Raw genomic sequence first — 22,265 nt, 5'->3', positions numbered from 1 at the left:
GAATAGGATTTTTAGATATATTGAAAGAGAGTAGGCCTTACTGTGAGTTAAAGAAGGCAGTGCTGGAAGGTAAGGGAGGCTCCCAGATCACTTCTTGCGTACTCCATGGAATACTACATATCAATGTTAGACACATGTAATACACCCATTACAAACTCAAAAAATACTAAGTTATGATTCATTTGAGAAAAACCTAATGAATCTTTTATAAAAATAACAACTCCTCCTCCTCTTCTATTTTAAGAAAAGGAAATTTTCCACGAAAAGCACATAGGTACGGCCGCAACGAGATAATAGCCGTGATAGTTCTGATAGCCGTGGTAATCAGTGCGTTAAAAACTACATACTGCTGCCCTGAACCGTCCCAAGAGGTTGGGTTGATGACATACCAACGGGTGAGGGTGGTTTAAGGCGGGTGGGGATGGTTTAAGATGGGAGGGGGATGGTTTAGGGCGGGAGGGGGTGATATGGAGGGGTGGGGGCGGTAGGGGTGGGGGTGGGTGCCCCAAAGAGTCCCACGAGGGTTGGGTTGGGTCACACCCATAGCTAGGGGGTGGGGTTACGTCATCTGGGTAAAGGTGCCCCAAAGGGTCCATATTAGTAGTGATAGGTCAACGGATAATATGATCCTTCGAAAAACAAGAATAATGAAAGAATTAAAATGATGGGAAAAATTGTACCAATTTCAGTATTTGCAGCTAGCATTCGAATTTTGATGCCAAAAAAACGTGGAAATCTTCTTGCCGCGGCTCCAGATGTGGCATTTCCCCGAATGGCCCGCTGAAACAATGAAATTAATCCCTCTTCCACGATCCGACCCCACCACGTAGGTAAATATTTTCATTTCCCTCGGGAATCACACCAAAGAAATCATGGAACCCCATCGGATGGATGCATCCCTTGTTCGCTCTTTGACCGCCTTCACTCGACAGTGCACACAAGGGGAGTCGGGGTGCGAGGCCGCTTTGGCGGTCGAAGAGGAAATAAAGAGAAGGACGGCGCGCGCGTGCATGGCGGTGCATCGAGCGGTGGAAGCGAGAGAGAGAGCGAGCCTGTGGTCGCGGCGTCTCCCTCGCGAGAAGTGAGTGAGACAAAGTGCCCACGGGGGCGTGAGGAGCAGGTTCGCGCCCCTGAAGCCTCGGAAGTGCGCGCCTCTGAGCTGCTGCTCTCTAAAATTGCATTTCGAACCCGATTTCGCCCCGCTGAATGCCCCGGGGGCGGGCCAAGGGTCTAAAGGGATGAAGAGGCAGGGCTCCGGCAGGAGGGCCGAGTGGAAAGACGGAGGAGTGGTTGGGGAGGGAGGCTCACAACTGCCTTTGCCACTGCAGTTCCGGGAAGCACAATGTGCGCTTTGTGGCCGCCGAAATGGTGGTATCTAGCCCACAACGGCGCGTGATTAGAACGAGTGTCCTCGTGTGATTGTGATTGCCTGCATGACTGGGTCTATTCAGTTGGCTCTTATATATCGGTTTAAATACTTAAACTTCTAGCCGATGCGCTTAGATACATGCGATCTCTGCAATCCTTCCCTACCCAAAATCTGTGTTATTCACACTCACCCTAGTGGCTAAATCCGAGGCAAACTCTACCTTCACCTATTCAAACAACCTTCATTTTGATGTACTAAGCATGTCATTGAGTGAATGACCACCCGGAATGGGTTCATTTTGGCTTAGAAAACCCAGAAAGTTATGAAAGTATTGAAGAGAGCGGAGAGTCGGTCAACGAATTCGAGCCACGTCCCGGCCACTCCGGACCACGCTCCTTCCCTCTGCACCTCGTCCACTCCCTGGCCGGGTGCGGCTCCCGCTCCCCTTCACGCTCCGCCCTCCACACCCACCCACCTTTTTTCATCTCCATATTTGCGCGCTCAATGGGACGACGGACGGCTTGGGACCAGGAATCTCTCGCGGCTCGAATAATACAACCGCTCGCTCGCTATATATATAGGAACGACCCAAATCCTCTTCCGACCTCACGCATGAGTTTCCGGGGCTCCCCCTCCCTCTCCACCCTACGTCGTTTCCACCTCTCGATTTCCACCCCCGCACCTCACACTCATTACGCTTGCCCACCCTTGAAAACACGTTCGCCGCGTCCCGCAGGAGAATGCATACAATGCACGGCTTTATTTCTCTCTCGTGAGGGAATGAACATTTTTATGGAGCACGGTCACGGTGCGCCGTCAAAAGCGTACTCTTGCACTTTTAGCACTTTAAATTGGGAGAAGACTCGAACAAAGCATACGAGTTTCTCCGTGAATACTCTGGTGCAATGCAATGTTTGCAGCTCAAACGACAGCCCAGCTGAACTTTGACCCAAATTAGTGCGGAGTCAATTGCTTTCGTTCAATCTCGGAGTCTTCTCTCTGCGCAGAAATTGGTTGGATATAATTATTTGAAACAGCCAAAATTAATCATTGGTTAAAAGAATACTTGGTTATGCTTAAGATAGTTTAAAAATATGTAGTAAGCATTTGCTATATCCAAGAAATTGAATAGGTACCGACAGCAGATGCCATGTAAACTTTTTCTGATGTCCAAGAACATTTTTGACATGCATATCGATAAGACGCGATAAGAAGGGAAAAAAATAAAGGAAGACAGAGAGAACAATTGATCGTGGGCACATCTGACAAGAGTCTCACCGCCGCCTCCACGCAACATCCTCAATTGGAGAGCTGCCGAACGGAATTTCCACCTTCATTTTTAGATGATTTCTCCGTACTCTACATCCACATACCCATAGGCGTTCTTCTTGCCATCTCAACTGCCACCCTTCCTTCATATGTACCACTCATACAAGGGTAATGCAAAAAGGCCAGAAACCATATTCCACCCCGCGGTACAGAACATTTACAGTATGAAGACTTCGCAAAGATTCGAATAAGAACCATGATTTGAGCAGTTTCATCAGTGAGTAAAATGAAGCATCATTACAACTCAATTTTACATTGAGTAACCCCCGAATGCTATATTCCTGTGTTATCAGGTCCTATTTTACCAAGTGTACAGCATTTCAATAACCCTAAAACTCTTACAATCAATATAATTCGTTCGTATGAATAATGGAAGTTCTCCAGGTGGGGCAAATTCAACATACCGGTCAGTCCGGCAGCCTTATCTTTTGAGCCTAAAAACTGTCCTCCTCTACGGATCTCCCATTCCCTCCCTTCCCTTCCACCCTCTTCTCCTAGGAGACACGCCTTCTGCACAGAGCCCATCATCGGTGGCTGCGACCGGAATTCCGCCGACGCTGTCGCCGCTGCCCCCGGGAGGGACAGGGCTGCTTGCCCCTCGATTGTCGTGACCGTGCGGGCGGAAGACGGATAGACGACCCCTCGGGACGCTCGAACTTCGGGTGTTGCTTATGCCTTCAGTGCCTTGAATGGGCCAGTTTGACTTACTCTTACCATCCGCAAAATCTTACCGAGACATTCTTCTTTGTTCCTAGATTCTACCTATCCGCCCTCCCCAACTCCCGGTGCCAGAACACAGTCGAAGCAAGGAAGAAACGAAAATCGGAATTTACGTCTGAAAGAGTATTCTAACAGTTGCCTCAAAAATAACATTCTTTCAAAATAACATTTCACCTTTAACACATTATTACCAAACACGATCAATGCATATTGTTCTACATATTAGTATTTTAGACACACTGATAGGCGCATTCATCATTCCTAAACATTTTCTTGGGATATATATTATCCTACAGATTTATACACGTCTCATCATACGAGAAATAAAAATACTTATGTGCGCCAAATTATTACGTTGAATTCGTTATGATATTTATTCCAGTCGTTACTAACATTTCCCTAAGAAAATATTTAAATAATGCTTCGTGTATTCGAGGTATCAGTAAGTAATTAACACATTTCTTCGTGTTCATCGAAAGTTGGAATGTCTAAATAGTTGTCATAAATATATTTTGGATAGATAAAAAACCTTCGGAAACAATTATTACATAACTTGTTTGCCTCTTTCTTACCATTTTAAGGCACATTTAGTACATGTTTTATCTTTTACCCTTTCACTGAGAGGTCAAACTAAGTCTTTCCCACTTTTTGTTTCTTTTTTCAGCTAGAATCAGTCGTAATTGGCGCCTGGTGATATCATGCATGTCAATGTCCTCTACATTATCATGTATAAGTGTTTTCGCAACAATAATAGAACTTACATTCACATAATGAATACCTTGTGGCAGTCTTACGGGTGAACAAATACTGATCATTATCCTACAAACAAAAAACTACGCATGCATAGTTTTCATCCGATAAAAATATACCGTGTCGGGTACCTGATGACTATTTCTGCGTAATTAAAAAAAACAATATGTATTAGCTACCAAATATAAAGCTTGTGATTTAGCGATTTACGGTGCGGAAACTTAGACGAAGATGAAAGATGGATAAGGAAAGAATGAAGGCAACCGAGATGTGAGTATAAAAAACAACGGAAAAGGTGAGATCCACGGAGAGGAAAAGAAATGAAGAAGTGCTATCCATAGAGGAGAGATTTGAGGAACGGGGGGAGGAGAAGGATAAAGGTAAGGATATGGATAGAATGAAAGGGCTCTAATGCGAATGGGCGTTACTGTTAATTTAAGTGGTAAGTTCAAGTTCAAGCGCAGGCGGAGTGATTCGTGAATTCTTTCATGTATTCCAGCATTATCAAGATACCTTTCATAATAATCAAATATACTCCCTTTTTCATTTCAGAAGGGCAGGTAAATTTTGTTTTTTCATGACCACCGTAAATGGTTGACTCACAATCATAATGCCACGCTGATATTGCTCGCACTATTTTCTTAAAAAACACCGAACAATACTAATGCACGAGTATTCCACAGAAAGAAAAGGACAACATTTCCTGCGACGCATTGCGGCCTGAAAGCTTGCCATTTTTCTCAATGTCCATAAATATCTCGCTACTTCTTTCACTGAAAAATTATATTTATCTTCAAAGCGATTTTAAGGCAATCCGATTGCTCATCTGAAAAATATAATTCAATAATTATCTTCTTTCATAAAACAATTCTTTTGCCGGTGGTTTTTCTAGGTAAAAAATTACAATACTTCTTCTTTTATATTAACAGGATGGAAATAAGTTACGGTATTTAAAATGTAGGCACCACTTGTACTCCGAATAAACTTAAACTTGGGGAGTAACTGATATTTCACTAGTAAACATTGAAAAATGTCTGAAAATCCTTCGCCTTCGACACGGGTGAACGCGAGCATGATAGTAGCCGTGACGCAAACGACAATATTAAATTGGCGTAACATATTTTCGTATTTTATCAAGACCATGTTGAGAAAAATATATTGGACTATTATGCTCGAAATGTTGTGAAAATTTTATTTCTACTATATGTGCTGCATAAATTCACCAAACGATACGGATGTCCTTCTCACTTCCTCTCAAGATGTGTTAATCGCCAGAAAAATCCTTAAATTCTTCTCCACTTTCTTCGATGGTGGAATTGTTTGACTGTGGGGGGGAGGGTATGTAGGGGGTAGGGTCCACCGGGACCTTCCTACCTTTGAAATCGTGCTTGGCGAGGGTTAAAGTAGTGAACTTGCACCATTTGCACAACCCGATCAAATCAAATCGGTCCCAAGGGGACAAGGAACGCGTAAGCAATACGCGAAGGTCGACTTCGGAGAATAACAGAGACGGCTGCGCCAGGTATGTGGACCGACTTTTGAAAGTGACTGTACATTCTACCCCGCAAGCAGCCTAAAAGGCGGGTGGTAGCATAGATCACTTTACTTTTCAGCGGTATCTATACTTATTTCATCTAGCCCCACATAACCAGTACATATATACGTATCACCATAAAGACCTACAGAATTTTATTATATTTTCATATTACTTCCAGAAAATAAAGTAAAATTTCTATCCACGCTCGGTTGGGTACGCTAAAAGCCACATTTAGAAATACCATATTTGTAAATTTAGACGATAATGACTACACTTCCTTTCTCGAAGCATAACACTCAAAAGAAAAGGAAAATTAGATGAATTAAACGCATAATGCTGGATCAAGGTACCTATAGTGTGCGGGAAGAGTGGATCACCACGATACCCTGTAACTTATCTCTATCATGGCTGTCTGCCGCGATGTTCAGCCAGCCACTGAAGCGAAGACGGCGAGCACGGGAGGCGTGCATATTGAGACGCGCTCGACGGAGAGCAGTTGACGATGAGAAGGGGAGTGAGTGAGTAATTGTGAGGACGCGGAGAGCATCCGGGAGGCGCGAGGGGGGGGGGGCGGGGGGCGATGATACGGCAGTCTTGATACAGCGGGGAGTAGTGCGTGCGGTGGAGCTCACCGTTCTGTCCGGGGGAGGGAGGGGGAGGGGGACAGGGGGAGGGGAGGCATAGCGTTGGACTCACAGGGTTGGCTTAGCAGTTCATCGGAGTGGCGTTAGGGGGGGGGGGGGCATCACATCACTCGGGACAGACTGACTGCACTCGCCTCTTTATCCCACCAACCATCAATCCATGCATACATGCGTGCATTTACACATCCAGGCAAGCACGGGGTCCTTTTGAGTCTCCTCCCACCCTCCCCACCTCCTGTCCCGCCGCCAATTGCGTGTAGAAGCCCAATGACGCCATCCGCCCAATCAATAATGGATGGAGAGAAAAGAGTGGGAGGAGAGAGAGAGAGAGAGAGAGGGAGGGAGGGAAGGAAAGAAGGCGAAGGGGAGAGGAGAGAGGAATTCGCATCGCACCAAATTATCATCGTGTTTCCCTCTCCCTCTTTTGCGGGGCAGTTTCGGGTCACCGTGAAATTATTCAGACTCCCTGAGGGAATAAATCCACGACTTGAATTAGCAATTGAAGGTAGGAAGTGCATTTTTACTTTATGAGCCCACACTTAAACTAGAAAGAAAGACACTTTACACTACTTTTACTATCCCAATGACCATGCTCTCAACGAGTTCTCGTCGCTCCGTCATTGAAATTTTCCACAGCAAGGAACCGTTCCATTTCCTAGTTATCACATATTCGCATTAGTTCCTCATAGTTATCACAGATTCGCTTTATTTTCAAGCGAAAAAAGAGATACAATTTTGACTCTCCCGGAACTTCTGGAGATTTCCCTTTGAATGGAATCAATTCAGGGGTTAATAAGTCAGACCTTTTTTTGGTGGTGTTACAGTAAAAGTTGAGTTTGGCTAAAACAGCGTTGTACAATATTCATCGACCTCATCAACAGAAAGGACACTAAGATTCCAGTTTTTTGTTTGAACATAATCGCGACTTAAATACTGCCTGGTAAGGAGGAAAACATGGGCTAAAGGAGAGAGAACCATCTACACAGATGAGAAACATTCTTATGAAAATGTCTTCCGACTCGGAGGCTCGGTATACGTGAGGCCCTCATTTTGCATGATGCGTCGTAGGGTCTGTGAATGAAATCAATGAATAATAATAATAATGACAATGATAATATAATAATAGTAAGTAATAGTTCTATAATGATCATAGGTTCCCCCAATTACGATCATTTTTGTAAAATTGGACTTAACTTACTTACTTCTGTTTCTTGAGGATCGATAAGAACTACTTGTCATTTGCACCAAACAATTCCATCACTACAATGGCCATTCTATTTTCTAAATTTTCCCAATATTTATAAATATCCCACTTTTTAACTGGGCCATTCAAGTTTCTCTTTCCCATTGTTATCCGTAGCATTTTTTTGTTCCTCCTCATACTTAATGGATTGGCCCCAATGTTTACCTCATTCTGCACAAAATTTAGCCAATCTTATCCTGAACTCAAATGGGATTAAAAATCCGTTAGTAACCCTTGGGATTTTTCGCATGCTGGTTTGCTTCAGCACACTCTACTTCTGTTATCCTCCGTGACATTATAGTTCCGTCTAATTAAACTTGCAAGTTTTTTCAAACATTTCACAGGATTAAATTTCTTTCCTGGAGAAGAGTACTCAGAGCAAATTGTGGAGCGTAGTGACATGAGGACAGAGGAGATGATTTTTGCTCCATGAAGTTTCTGCGCTTGCGAATGACTCCGCGATGCTTCAGCGCTGTCTCACACTTGGGCTTTTTCCATTAAAGTTAATATCTATAGATATTATAATGACTTTCCTTGGTTTGAACCGAAGACGTTACAGCAAAATTACATTACCATCAACTAATTAGCTAAAAACCTCTGTGCGACATCTCAGTATACAAATAGAACATCAAATATGCTTAATGCATACAAATTATCAGATAAAATTCGAGGAGATCCAGCGAGATGGAGTGAAATTGATTCATAATGAAACACCGACTTGCAATTTTCCACGAAAATTAAATTTTATTTTTGTGGAAAATTGCAAGTCAGTGTTTCATAATAAATTATCAGATGTTTGTGCGTCGCTACCTCCATAAAAAATTAAGAGGAAGTAACTCGATCTCGGACAAAATGAACGTTTTCTAAAACCTCAGAAAAATAAACAATGGACGAGGGCATAATTTTGCAGTTGACAACTCTATGCATAAAAGAGATTTGTTTTCTTGGGTTAATTAATCAGGAGAGGAAAAAAGTTTCCACGACGGGAAGCTGTGCGAGGAAGGTGAGGGGGGGTGAAGGGAGGGGGTGTCATGTGCGCGAAGTGACGAGCGTGGATGACGACGACGCGGCCCTCTTCCCTGACACGCTTGTTAATAAATGCCGCGAGAGGTGAATAAAACATGAGCGATAAGGATGAAATTGCTTTTTAAAGCGCTTCCTTTTTTCTCTCCCACACCTCGCCATATTGTCATTAATTGCTCAATTCGGGAGAAGAGATAAGGTGCACCAGCACGGCAGAAGTTTCCCTGCCCCGTTCGCATGATCTCGGTCGGTAACGACCAACCAGCATTCACACCACCGCGGTGACTCAGTGCTGCCTTCGAGCGCCCAAGTTTTAACACTAGAAATACCGGACTTGACACCCCTCCTAGAACTACCAAATGGAGTCATTTTGACTCCTACCTCATCATTGTTTATTTTTCCAGTTTATCTCTGTTTTTATTCATACATTGCTTTAGTTTATCGATTTTGTTCATTATTGCAATATTTCAGACGTGGTTTTAACAAAAAATTATATTTTTTTTTTTAATTCGAGATTCGACAGTATTGCTTTGAAATTCTTTTTTCCTACATGCTATGTTGTTTTAATAGGATTTTCTCAGAGGAATTGGATTAAACAGCAAACATAGACATTTCAACACATTATAATCATGTTTGAATGATTAAAAATATTACCTAGGCTTAATGGAAGTTGGGAAGATAATTAAATACAGTAAAAATTGCATTTGATAAGCCACGCATTTGGCTAAGATGCTTTACAGTTCAAGAACTGTCGTTCATTTTAATTGCTCACACAAAGATTTTTGGCAGGTCATACAATTCCCAACAGATCGATTCTTTTTGCTCCTTGGTTTTGCCTGGAAATATTTTTTTTGCAGAATCCCGTTAGAAGAATATGCAGCACTGGACATGCCACGCTTTTGTCGAGATCTAATATGAGTATCAGCCAACTCTGTATCGAGCTTTTTCAAAAGCGTCTTGCGCGAAATGTTTTTGGTACCTAGTCTCCTTGTACACTATCCATGAATACCTACTAAGTCGGAAGTATTTTCCAACGAGTGGATAGGCCATCGCTGAGTATATGCTCTTGTGGTATATTTGTGATTTCATTTCTTTTGGTACTTCTCTTCTATTTATTTACCTCTCCCACAACACTAGTACCCTAGCTTTTTTGCTGTTCAGCGAGTTTGACTAAGGTAATGTAATTATCTACAGTAAACTTTTTCCATTTTTTCAGAAACGGTTGCATTATTTTCAGTATTACTAAACGGCAATCTGCATGAAGTGAATTATCTTTTCCATCATAAGGGAAGGCATTTCCAAGAAATTTGCTATCCTTGTCAACAGCTAGCCAATATTCATGGCCGTATATGTCCGGCATAGGAGGAATGTAATGAGTGAAATACACCTGATTTTACTGGGGAAAATTTGTTCAACAACCGTGATGTACGGATCAGGTTTGTAACAATCAATGTAATTATCTGTGAATCTATCTTACACTATTGAAAAGACGGCAAACTTGACAGCTTTGAGCTGCTGGAATCGATTTGATTTCTCATCAAATCTTAGATAGTGCAAAATTTTTACAAACCGGTTCCCAGTCTTTCATTTTAGAAAATGGTATTCCCCAGTCATTTGACCAAATACTTGCAATAGAGAGATACATAAAATATGGCTATTCATACATCTAGCTCCCCATCGGAAAGAGTAAAGTCTTCATAATTTTGCTTGCGTGATTCCACAATTTTACATCGCTTTATGTGAGTCTGTATAAACGAATCAATAAATAATCGTATATAATATCTTTGTTTTGTAACTCCTTATGAAAGGGAAAGTAAATGTAAATTACTGCATATCCTTCGCACGTGTTTTGTCTGAATCTTCAGACTAGCTAGAAACGTTTTGAGGGATAAAATCTTCGACTTCGTCAGAGACGAAATGTTCTTCCTTTTCGCATTCCGATTCACCTTCCGGTATAGAATGCAGCATAGAAAGGACTTATTCACGCTTTAGCCTACTTCTTCTGGTCATACTGCCAGTCAGAAAAAATGGAAGCCTTACTTCACAAGAGTTCTACAGTCCACTCGAGAGTTCACTGGATTCACTAATGCAAACGACAGCGCATGGATTTCCTGTACGACGCGCGACAGCCAGCGCTGTCAGAGCCGACAATGCTAGGACAGTAACTTTATTTCATTCTACTGATTTATTTCCCTGGTTCATCATTATGTCAATGGAAGGATACAAAGGTACTTCTTCAGGTTTGAAAATCAACTTCCACGTAGTCAAGGCTGAAATAAAAGCACTGCAGCACAATACGGTGTATACAGTATTGTGCTGTGCGAGTCTTACAGGTGGGGAGAAGGGAGGGGTAAGGGAGGATGGGCAGACACGACGGCTTCTTAACCCATGAATTTGAAAATACTCAATATGAATGGCATATTCACCACTTTATCGCAAGATAAAATGATATGAGGACATTCATATGGTTTGTAGTTCCCAAGACGGACCCGTAAAATTAGAAATGCCTTCAAAGTCTCGCAAATATTGGCCTAAAAGCGAAATAATTATATATTTAAGCCATCGATAGATTTGAATTAATTATTTACATAAGAAGAAATAAACTCTTGAACAAATATTACTATTTGGCGAAAAGACAAGCAAAATACATTAGGGAGTCAAAATGACTCCGTTTGGTAGTTAAAGGTAAATTTTGAAAAATGTGTACTATTTTACTTTCTAGAACTATTTTGATCGCAAAGCCTTATTTTGTGTCAAAAATGAATAAAAGTCACGGAATCGCAGGCCGGAATTCGGAAAATTATAGTCAGGGGAGAGAAATAAAAATCGCGAGGAGTCAAAATGACTCCATCGGTAGTTCTAGTGTTAAAACTCGTCTGAATATAAATGTCCACTGGAAAAATTATTCTATTACCAATAACTAGAGGTCCGTGAATTTCGCGAGACGCGATATCGCGAAATAACGCGAAATAACACGAAATAACGCGAAATCGGTCAGTTAAAACGAAATTTCGCGTTATTTGCGATTTTAGGTGGATTAGCAAAAAAATCATATCTAATGAGTCGTAATCTATTAAAACATAAGCCTTCATTGTTTAACGCTGCCGACGTTTATTTACTCTATCTCATTACGATTCCCAGGTCAATAGGCTCGTTTAGTCTCGCGCATAACGCATCCGCGTAATATCACGCACTGTGGTGCTTTATCCGCCAGAATTTGCCGTTAAATTTATCACTGCCTCTTTCTTATCTGAAGAATTAGATATTATAAATTAAAAATGCGCGGAAAGAAATTTAGCGCGGCCGCGGAGGAGCGGAAATACAAGCTCACGCGCCCGATACGCGTCAATGCCGAGCAGTAATTCCGGCGACTCACCGCGGTGCATTAGACTGCGTTGTTGGATAACTTGTTGCAGGAATACCTTGAGTATGGGTCTAATGTAACAATTTCGTTGACTTAAACACGGCCGCTGGCCGGCACGGCCCACAGCGCGCTGCAGCGTGGCAGAGAGTCGTCTCGTCTGAAAGCGGCCTGAATTTCACGGCGTCGTGACGTGAGCGGCGGCCGGCAAAAAGTCGTTTCGTCAGAAAGCGGCCTCATTGTAGCACTGCCTTAAGGGTGCTCGCATAGTGAAGAGGTAAGAGGTGGAGGTGGAGATAGAGGTAGAGGTGGAGATGGAGGTGGAGGTAGAGGTAGTATCGCATAGTAAAGAGGTTTGCGCACGCAGCTTTCCTACAGCCTCGAACACAAGCCAGTCTTCCACTGTGTGGCATCCAGTGTACAAGTTATTTGGTTAGTAGTAACATTTTTTAAATGTTTAGCGATAGCAGTGATGACAGCGACGAAATGTCGTCAGCATGTAAGTGGTGGCTGATTGGTACTTCTAGTAATCGCGAATTCAGTGCTCATCCAATTAATCAAGTGCGACAAGATCTGGGAGAATATCACCATCTGTTTTCCCACCTCCACCTGTACCTCTTCACTATGCGAGCACCCTAAGGGGTAGAGGTAGAGGTAGAGGTAGAGGTCGCGGTACCTCGAGGTAACACAAATACATTGTGTGTTATGGGCGCGCGCATAGTGAGCAGGTCGAGGTAGAGGTGTACCTCGCGGTTCACCAGGAGGTAGCGCGGGACCGCTTTCAAAGACAAACGACTTTGTCTTTTCGAGCGGTGTACCGCGAGGTTCATCGGGAGGCTTCTCCGTGATTGGTGCGTTCCATGCCCCCCCTACCACTCTACCCCTCCCCAACCGCTACCCTATTCCACTGGGCGCTACTCCGACACAGTACGCGACGACGTATGCCTACGGTTCTGTATTTTAAAAACCTTTTATAGTGTTGGTTAGTTTTTCTTAATAACTGTGAACGACAGTAGTAGTGAAATGAAGGAGGAAATAATTATCGCAGTGCAAAGTCGTCCAGCTCTGTGGGACAAAAGAAACAAACACCACCACAACCGTCACGTGTTGGACAAAGAATGGAAGGCTGTAGCAGCCGCATTGAACTGTACAGGTATGTCTAGACTAAATTATACAGGGTGTCCAGCTCTGGCTGTCCGAAACTGTACGGGGTCATTTGTAAGCAAAAAATAAACAAATAAGACAATACAACATGAGATTTGTCTTAAAAAATAAGCCCTACAAACTTTTCAACAGTCGAAGCTGGAGACCTAATATATTAGCAAATTTCCTGGGACGAGGGTATTTTAAACTATAATATATATGGTAATGTAACTATTTTATAATCCTTATATTATCTATTTTAAAGTACCGTATAAGGAAAAGGCCTGAGTCTATAACATAATAAATATTTAGACAGTGGCACTTCATTTTCATGCAAACACTTGAATGTACTGTAACAAATGTACAAAAAGAATTATTGTAATAGGTTAATATAAACAAATCAATACAAAAAGTTAGGGTCCAAGATAATTATTTTTGTTAAAAAACAATTTTTACTTTCAATCTCCTTCAGTTTTTATACATTATTCACAAAGTATGCCTTAAAGCAATTTCTGACTTCTTTCGCACGGTTTGAAGCGGAATTTCTGGATCTCCCCAAAGGTTGTAGATTGGCTTCGGCAGGGACAGGCGGGATGTCGGACACACTTGGACCCCAGCCATCTTTATCAATTATGATATTGTGAAGAATGCACGCAGCCTTTATTTGTTGGTCTGCACTCTCCGGGGATGTTTCAATACACCCACTTAAAATCCGCCATTTAGCATATAAAATGCCAAACGCACATTCAATTGTCTTTCTCGCACTAGACAGCCGGGTGTTGTACACATCCTCAGCTTCACCTACTGTTTTTTGTGAGAACGGCTTCATCAAATATTCCCGCAAAGGATACGCCTCATCCGCAATAAAAACATGGGGCACCTTAACATCACTTCGGGGCAAACATTTTTCACCTGGAACGTTTAGTTCCTTCCGTTCCAACAACTTGCCCAAATCCGATGCCTTGAAAGTGCCCCCATCACTTTGCTTGCCATAACCACCTACATCAACAAATAGAAATTTGTAGTGGTCATCTGCCACTCCTTGCAGAACGATCGAAAATGTTTTTTTGTAATTGAAGTACATGGACCCAGAAAGCGCTGGACATTTTATTTTGCAGTGTTTCCCATCGATGGCACCAATGCAGTTTGGAAATTTCCAAACTTCTTCAAACCTCCTAGCCACAGTTTCAAAATCTGAAATTGTCGGAATGGGCATATGCTTTGGTTGAAAGGTGCCCCATAGTAGTTTGCATACATTCCTCACAATTTTTCCCACTGTATTATCCCCCATCCGGAATGAAAACCCAAGAGTCATATAACTGCTTCCAGTTGCCAAGTACCTGCAATAGAACAACTCAATACAGTATATTTACATCAACACAATCAAAACGTAATAAACCCGTTATTATAAATATCCTATTGTCGATAGACTAATCAATAAACTATTGATATGTTTTGGTAATATGTGTATACTTTCACAGGGTGTCAATTGTGTCGCGGAACACCTCAAGATCTCCGAAATCATTGAAGATGCGGTAATAAAACTTAAGACATTACTAGATAGAAATATAATTTAATAAACTTTTCTTCATGATAAACCCTATGTCGGCTTACGATGAGGCAGCAGAAGATTTATTTATTTATTAAAAATTAATTAATAATTTCTGTTACTGTGTATTCCTTATGGAAGAATAGCTTACAGGTTTTTCTTATGTGTACAAGTTGTCACCTATATTCAATTCTTCAATTTGCCATGCTTTTTATTTTGTATTTCAGATAAAGATGTGAAGCTAATCTGGAAAAATCTGCGAGATGAATTCCGGAAGCAATATAGCAAAACTCCTAGATCTGGAGATGCAGCTCCAGACTCAACATCATCGTGGAAATTTTTTGATTCTATGCTTTTCCTCCGGGACCAATTCGTTCCGAGGAAATCAACAGGGAACCTGACTGATTTGTCCAACGACACTAACTTTGATGAAGGGCAACTGAACGACGATTTCGTTGAGGAGCAGGTGGATAGCCTTTCCGTGATGGATAACGAAGAAGGGGATCGTGAACTTACACAAATTGACATTCCGAGCACACCTAATCAAAGTGGAAGCAACAATTCGTCGCCTACACCTACACTTACATCAAAGAGAACCACGGAGGAGTACACCAGAACAGGGTACAAAAAACGATTAACAAATCAGGCAAAAATTGGCCAGGAATTAGTAAACATCGAGAAAGAAAAACTAAAATTAAAATTGAACAAAGTGGATGAAGTTAACAAGAATGACGAAGATGTGGGTTTTTTTAACTCTCTACTACCACATGTAAAAACGTTGGACCCAAGAAAAAAAATGATGTTCAGGATGAAAGTTCAAGAATTATTATTCGACATGGCTTATTCACCGGAACAGGAACCATCGTACAAGAACCGTCCCTCAAACCCTGCCATGAGTCACCGGTATGAGTTCTACCCTCACACTGAAACCAGTTCATTTGCCCACACTTCCTCTCATACACCGACTCCGCTAACATCACCAGATATTGAGGAACAACACAATGTCCAGAAATTTACTAACATGTAACAAAGTATTTTCAAATAACAAGGTTATCCTTAATTGTATAATGTAATTTCATTTATTACTTTCCGACTATCCTTAGTGTAAACTATTAAATAGTTATTTCTTCACCTTGAACTAAAAATTGTATTACTTAGCACCGAACAAGTATTTAACTGTTTGAAATCAACAATAAATTCATGACTTGATTATTATATATAATATACTTTTATACTGAATGATTAATTACTAATCTTACCTTATTGTTACCACAATCTGTTCTTCAGAGCAGATAGGGTTAATATGGAGGTTACAGTATTTTCTGCAATTATCCAGCTTTGGTGACACATTGGCGCAAATGTATGAAAACGTTTCAGGTGACATCCTCATGTACTCCTGGAATTTGTCAGGGTATTCTTTTATTTGGGAAAACAGATGGTGATATTCTCCCAGATCTTGTCGCACTTGATTAATTGGATGAGCACTGAATTCGCGATTACTAGAAGTACCAATCAGCCACCACTTACATGCTGACGACATTTCGTCGCTGTCATCACTGCTATCGCTAAACATTTAAAAAATGTTACTACTAACCAAATAACTTGTACACTGGATGCCACACAGTGGAAGACTGGCTTGTGTTCGAGGCTGTAGGAAAGCTGCGTGCGCAAACCTCTTTACTATGCGATACTACCTCTACCTCCACCTCCATCTCCACCTCTACCTCTATCTCCACCTCCACCTCTTACCTCTTCACTATGCGAGCACCCTTATTTCACGGCGCACCGCCGGGCCGGATTGAAATGGGCGCCGTGGTGACCACGGCGGCCGTCAACGGCACCGTGCGTCAACTGCGCGATTTGATTCGTTTTAAGACATCCATAGACACGTAAGGTTATTTGAAAGCACGAAGCGCTAGCAGTTGGGAGAAGGTAAGGAAGGAACAGAAAGGATAAGAGGATAGAGGATTCTCCTTATTTGCAGACGGATCGTCGAATATTCAGCTCTCCACTGAGCTACAATGCAAAAAAATCATTTGGACATTGGCCAAATCTAATACCTAATTCTTCAGGTAAGAAAGCATCTCATTCTAGATGCTTCAGGATTGATAAATGGGAAATAATTTCTCAAGTTTCTTTGAATCCGATTATGTTTTGTTATGTGCGCTTCTTTCCCTGCCTTTCCTGACCGATTGGCAACAGCTGTAATCAAAACTAAGCGACTTTGTTGTATCTAGCTGCTGTCCCACCTTCCCTCAGCACCTTGGTGAGGGGTATCGAAAGGGAACCCACGACATGAAACATTTCAGACGATTTGTAAGTTATACGGTACTGCAGCTACCCAGCACTCAGTTTGAAAACACCACCGTGACAGGTTGTGTTTTGGGGTTAGACTGTTTTTTTATCGTAGTTCTAGCTTTAAATGTTGAACGAAGGATAGGAATTTTAAAATGCCAAAAGCTAGTGATACTCTTCACACCTTCTCGACTAAATTCACTGACCCTGCAGGGTTGAGAAGGATTTTATGTGAAAGACAGAGTATTACTGCGCAAAGTTTGCGATAAAACGATTTTAATTCAAAAGATGTGACACTTTGTTAAAGCACATCAGTAGCGATACACATAAACGTGCGAAAGAAAGGGGACCCACAAAACGACAGCTATCATTTGAACACACAGTCAGTCACTCAAAGAAAGGAAAGGAGGAGCTTGTTGTTGCTACTATAGAAGCATTTTTAAAGGCTTTATTTAGTGTAGAGAAACTTGACAATGCAAAAATCCCGGAATGGCTCTCGAAGTATACACATAGAAGGTAGTGGGGATTTTGCCGTTTTCTGATCGTATTAGCCAAGACTACATACTTGAACCATTCATATACCTTGAACCAATATAAATTGAACCACTTCTTTCATGTTGTTTTATCAGAAATTTTGTGCTATCGAAATTGTGTTAACCCTTTCACTGCTGTTCAATCTCCGGAAACCTTCTCCTCACATGCGGCGAAAATGTTAAAATGCGTTTCCTGGCCCATGGAGCAGGTACTTCCAGGATGGGTGTGGTACACCCTCCGAAAGGTCGCTAATCCGCGACCCTATCCTCGACGAACTCACCCTCGCAGGACCGTCTCATCGGCCCTACCAGCGGGGGCCCTACCTCCGGAAAAGTGACCGCTCTGACTAAAATTTGAAAATCAATCAATCAATCCGATCATCACAAAATGATTGTTTTCATCGCACTCCTGCCAATCAAGCAATCAAGTACGTCTTTGAACCGTGTTTCTGTGATGAAAAATAACGATTTTGTTAACTTTGCAACAAAACGTGGCTGCGGACCACTGGAAAATTGCCATTATATCAAAGTTAACAAAATCGGTATTTTTCCTAGATCATAGATCATAGATCATAGAACATAGATCTTTCAAAAAAACGGAGCCTTTGGATGCAGGTGTTCCTCTGTAAAGGACACAAACGAAACCAAACATGTGTTCCTGAAGGCTGCTTCAGTTGCGCATAATTGGGGAAACTAATTCAGTTTTACTATAGTTCTTCCTAAAACTGATTTAAAATGAACTCTATTTTGCTATAAGGTTCACATATAATACAGCAAAACGTAAATAAAAATAAATATCAAAATAGACACGTACTTCTTTAGCGCTGTAAGTAAAAGTAACATGTCTTTTACCCGAGCGGGAACGATATTCACAACAGAGAATTCAAACGCCGCCATTAATTTTGACCCGAACCACGTGACTCCGAGAACGAAAGGGGGGGCGGTATGTTGGCTACGCGCTCCGGCCGTAAGGGGCTAGGGGAAAGCGCCATCTACTGTATAAAAGATCTATGGTCGCGGTGCGTCGTGGTGCGTCGCCACAACAGGGAAAGTGAGCGAGGGAGGGGAGTAAGTAGGGGGGAGGGGGGGAAGGCGGAGGAGGGGAGGGGGAGACGGTATCAGCGGAGAGAAGGCAGGGAGGGATGATGGACGGCCGAGGTTCCTCCAAAGAATAAAAAAAACTTGAAAAGCAAGCGAGGGCTGACGCGAATGATGATTCGAAAGATCATCCCTACACGGTGAATGATCATTCGAAAGATCATTCGCAAGAAATTCATACGCCGGTACCGCTATACACGGTGAATGATTTCAGCGAATTTTCTGCGCAGAAATGATGCGCACTGGTGCGACTATCGATAGTGTATCTCGATTCTAATGATAATTCCGACCGTTTCTGACAACGACCAAATTTGTTTTGGAAGTTGCAGACGACGGAATGCTTTGTTTACATGTGCGCTTCAATATAATTTTGTATTGCTTTTACTTTCCGTGGTGTATGACGTTCTAAGTAATGAGAGGAATTATAATGGTAGACATTGATAGCGGAAAACCACTTTATTAAGGGCGCGTTTCGTAATTCACTGGCAGTACTGCTACTGCTGCTGCAAAACGGAACGGAAAACCATATTGCCACTGTAAGCAAATTAGTGATTTTGGAACGGTCAACAGTAGCTGCTGTTGATAATTTCGCGGGAAATAGTGGACATAGCAACCCCTTTGAAAGAGATTAATTCTAGATATAATTGGGATTTTATGGATTTCAAAATACGGGTTTAATACAGATTTAATACTTTCTGTGTTTGTAGGGAATGAATCGTGCAAATACCATTTTCAAAATAAATTGAATATATATACGTAGTAAGCATGAAAGTTCGAAATTGATCGATTGCAGCCTAAATAAATATTTTTAAAAACATCCATTGCAATTGAGGATAGACATGTAAAACTTTCAAAATTAAAAGTACTTCAATCTCAGGTTGACAAATGCCTTCAAACAGTGCGTAAACATAATCAAGAACAATTTACAAGGCACCAATACAGGAATTAATTAGGTGTACCTCTATATTCATGTTTGAAGAAAATTTAAACGTAATACACGCTATACACTTCACATATTCGTACTTCAAGCAATGGCACAAAACAATTAGGTCAGTATCCTGAAGCTTAAGCAGACGATAACATACGTACAGTTAATATGGTAGAATAATGTAGTATAGAGAGACGAATTTCCAACGTGTAATTAAAATTGCTTTTGCCATTACTTATGTTATTATTACGCTCACACATTAAACGGTACGGTGGAACAAGAAAGTATACGTAGATATTGCATTGCATTGATAAAAGAAATCAACAAAGTTTATGCATGCATTTATGTAACACACGATACCGATACATACATTGAGAACGTAATTTTAATAATGATACTTTCTTGCATTGAAGTTTTCAGGAATTTCTTGTACCACTGGAATTTACGAGACACTATCGGTAAATCACACGAAGTTAGCAAAACAAATATTTCATATAGGTAAGTAATCAAACACTCATTCGCGCACAACTTGCCATTATCAATATCAACAATATATATTTATAATTTAAAATTGGAGTTCTTATTCTCAGTTTACGTGAATATATTATGAATTATGTACGCCATACTTCATTTACTTGCGTACCATATGTTATTAAGCAAAGCGGTTGCTGTGTTCCAAATACAGGTGAACATCGCCTTTCGTCTGCTCACTGCCGCAACTGCTGCTCTCGGCTTGCAGCAGCCACAGTAGAGTTCACAGTAGGGAACGTCATCAAATGACTGACGTCATCGGTTACTGTACCGTACTGCCAGTTGATTTTGGAACGGTTTGGCAGCACTGTCAGTACTGCCAGTGAATTTCGGAATGCGTCCTAAATCGTGCGTTTTGTGATACCGTAACGAAGTACATAATAAGTTGTTTTCGCCGCAGAGCAACGATGATATGCTTCAAGATAGTACACTCTAGAACATGATCATGAGGAAACTTACGCTTCAAATGGCTACCCGAGGTCTTTTCCCTTCAGATTCAGTAAATTATTAAATACGTGAAAAAATAATTGTGGGCAAAACTGCACGTTGTTTCTCGCTCAGAAAAATCCTACCTTATGGAGACGAGTCCCGTTTTGACGCCGCAGCGCCCAGCTCTAATAAAAAATACACAGTAAGCTTAAAGCAAAAGCTCCACTAGGGTGAAGGCCGGTCGACAAGGAGTTTTTATGTTTGGGGTCCCTTCGGGTACACAGCCTTCACAATGCAGTCCAGCAAAGGTCATCTCTGCGCGAGAAAAGAAAGGTAACGGGAAGATGAAAAAATGAAGGGACCTGCTCTATTTTCCAAGGAGTGCGCTTCAGCATCCTCATACTTTCTACTATGAAGTTGGCTCTGTGTTATCTCATTCTTTGCTACTCCCCCATTACCGTAAAACTACGAATGCTCTCAAGATATCTTGTGCGAAATTTGCGAAATTGCAATTGCGCGAAATTACAATTAAAGGCTATATGAGTAAGTACCTCAATTATTCACCACAGAGAAATCACTATATTTTAAATATCGATACTAGGGAAGAATGTGGACTGTGACATTCATGGACTAGTTTATGGGGCTTGCTCCTTGACTTATAATTGGGAGTCTCACCCCAAACTTTAGCGTTCAAATCTTTAATAATGTTTAATAATTGTAAATAAAACAAAAATAGACGTAATCGAGGAGAAAAACGACGTTTTTATTCATTAAATATCAGAAATTTTATTTCCGTATTACCCTATTTAGAAGAATGATGTTAAGAAAAATTTTTACTGCGGTTAACGCGTTTCGGCTCACTGATCCATCATCTGGTACAAGACATCGTTAATTCAACCTAAGATTTTAGGTTGAACTAACGATTGTATAGTTACAATGGAGGGAAATTTTTATACATTCGAATTACATGAAAATTATCTGGGATAAAAATAGTATCAGCGGGCGAAAAAAGATCCAAATAGATCTTAAATCAAAGACTAGTCTAAAATTCAGGTTGAAGTATTCTTTGCAGTTAATTTTTCATATATATTTCCTCATGATTACCTATAACCCCTCAGCTCTCGAAAAATAATTTTACAAGGAAAAGAAATGAGATAACCTTACAGACACGCCACAAACACCATTTCGTACTCCATGAGTCGGCGTTACTACGAACCTGCAAAGAAATAGAAAATATTTTATAATAAAGAAAACAGGAAATTACATTCTATACCCAAATCTGAAAAATATCGGCCATATTTCGGGACAAAATTAGTGGCTTTAAATTATCATAAATTCATGAGTTAACATTCAGAAAAATCATTGCTGGTTATTTAAATAAAGTATTATATTTAAAATTACAATAGATTCTACTGCTTGAAATGAGTTTGAATTATAAAATGACCGAAGTGATTCAATGAAAATCATTTGGTGAAATTAGAATATTTTATTTATTTCAACCATCCAAAAAGTTCATTAAATCACCTCTCAAAACGTACCATTTATTAAAGATTATAAAATAAAATGCCGCTATAACTATAAGAAATTAATTTTATTAAAAAATACGTAGGCTTTCCTGAAGAAATATATTTGTGAAATTTCCCCCTTCGTCACCAGGGCAGTCACCAAGAGTCTAAGTGTCTTAGAACTTCAGAACGTTAGTCAAGTCTTGATCCTGACTCAAAATCGACTTGACTAACTCTTTAGAATAAAGAGATAGTCAACCTTCTCAATTGAGCCCTGA

The sequence above is a fragment of the Ischnura elegans genome, chromosome 8 (assembly GCF_921293095.1).
Source record: "Ischnura elegans chromosome 8, ioIscEleg1.1, whole genome shotgun sequence".
NCBI lineage: Eukaryota > Metazoa > Arthropoda > Insecta > Odonata > Coenagrionidae > Ischnura > Ischnura elegans.
The sequence above is the reverse complement of the archived record's forward strand: the minus strand, read 5'-3'. Positions refer to the sequence as shown.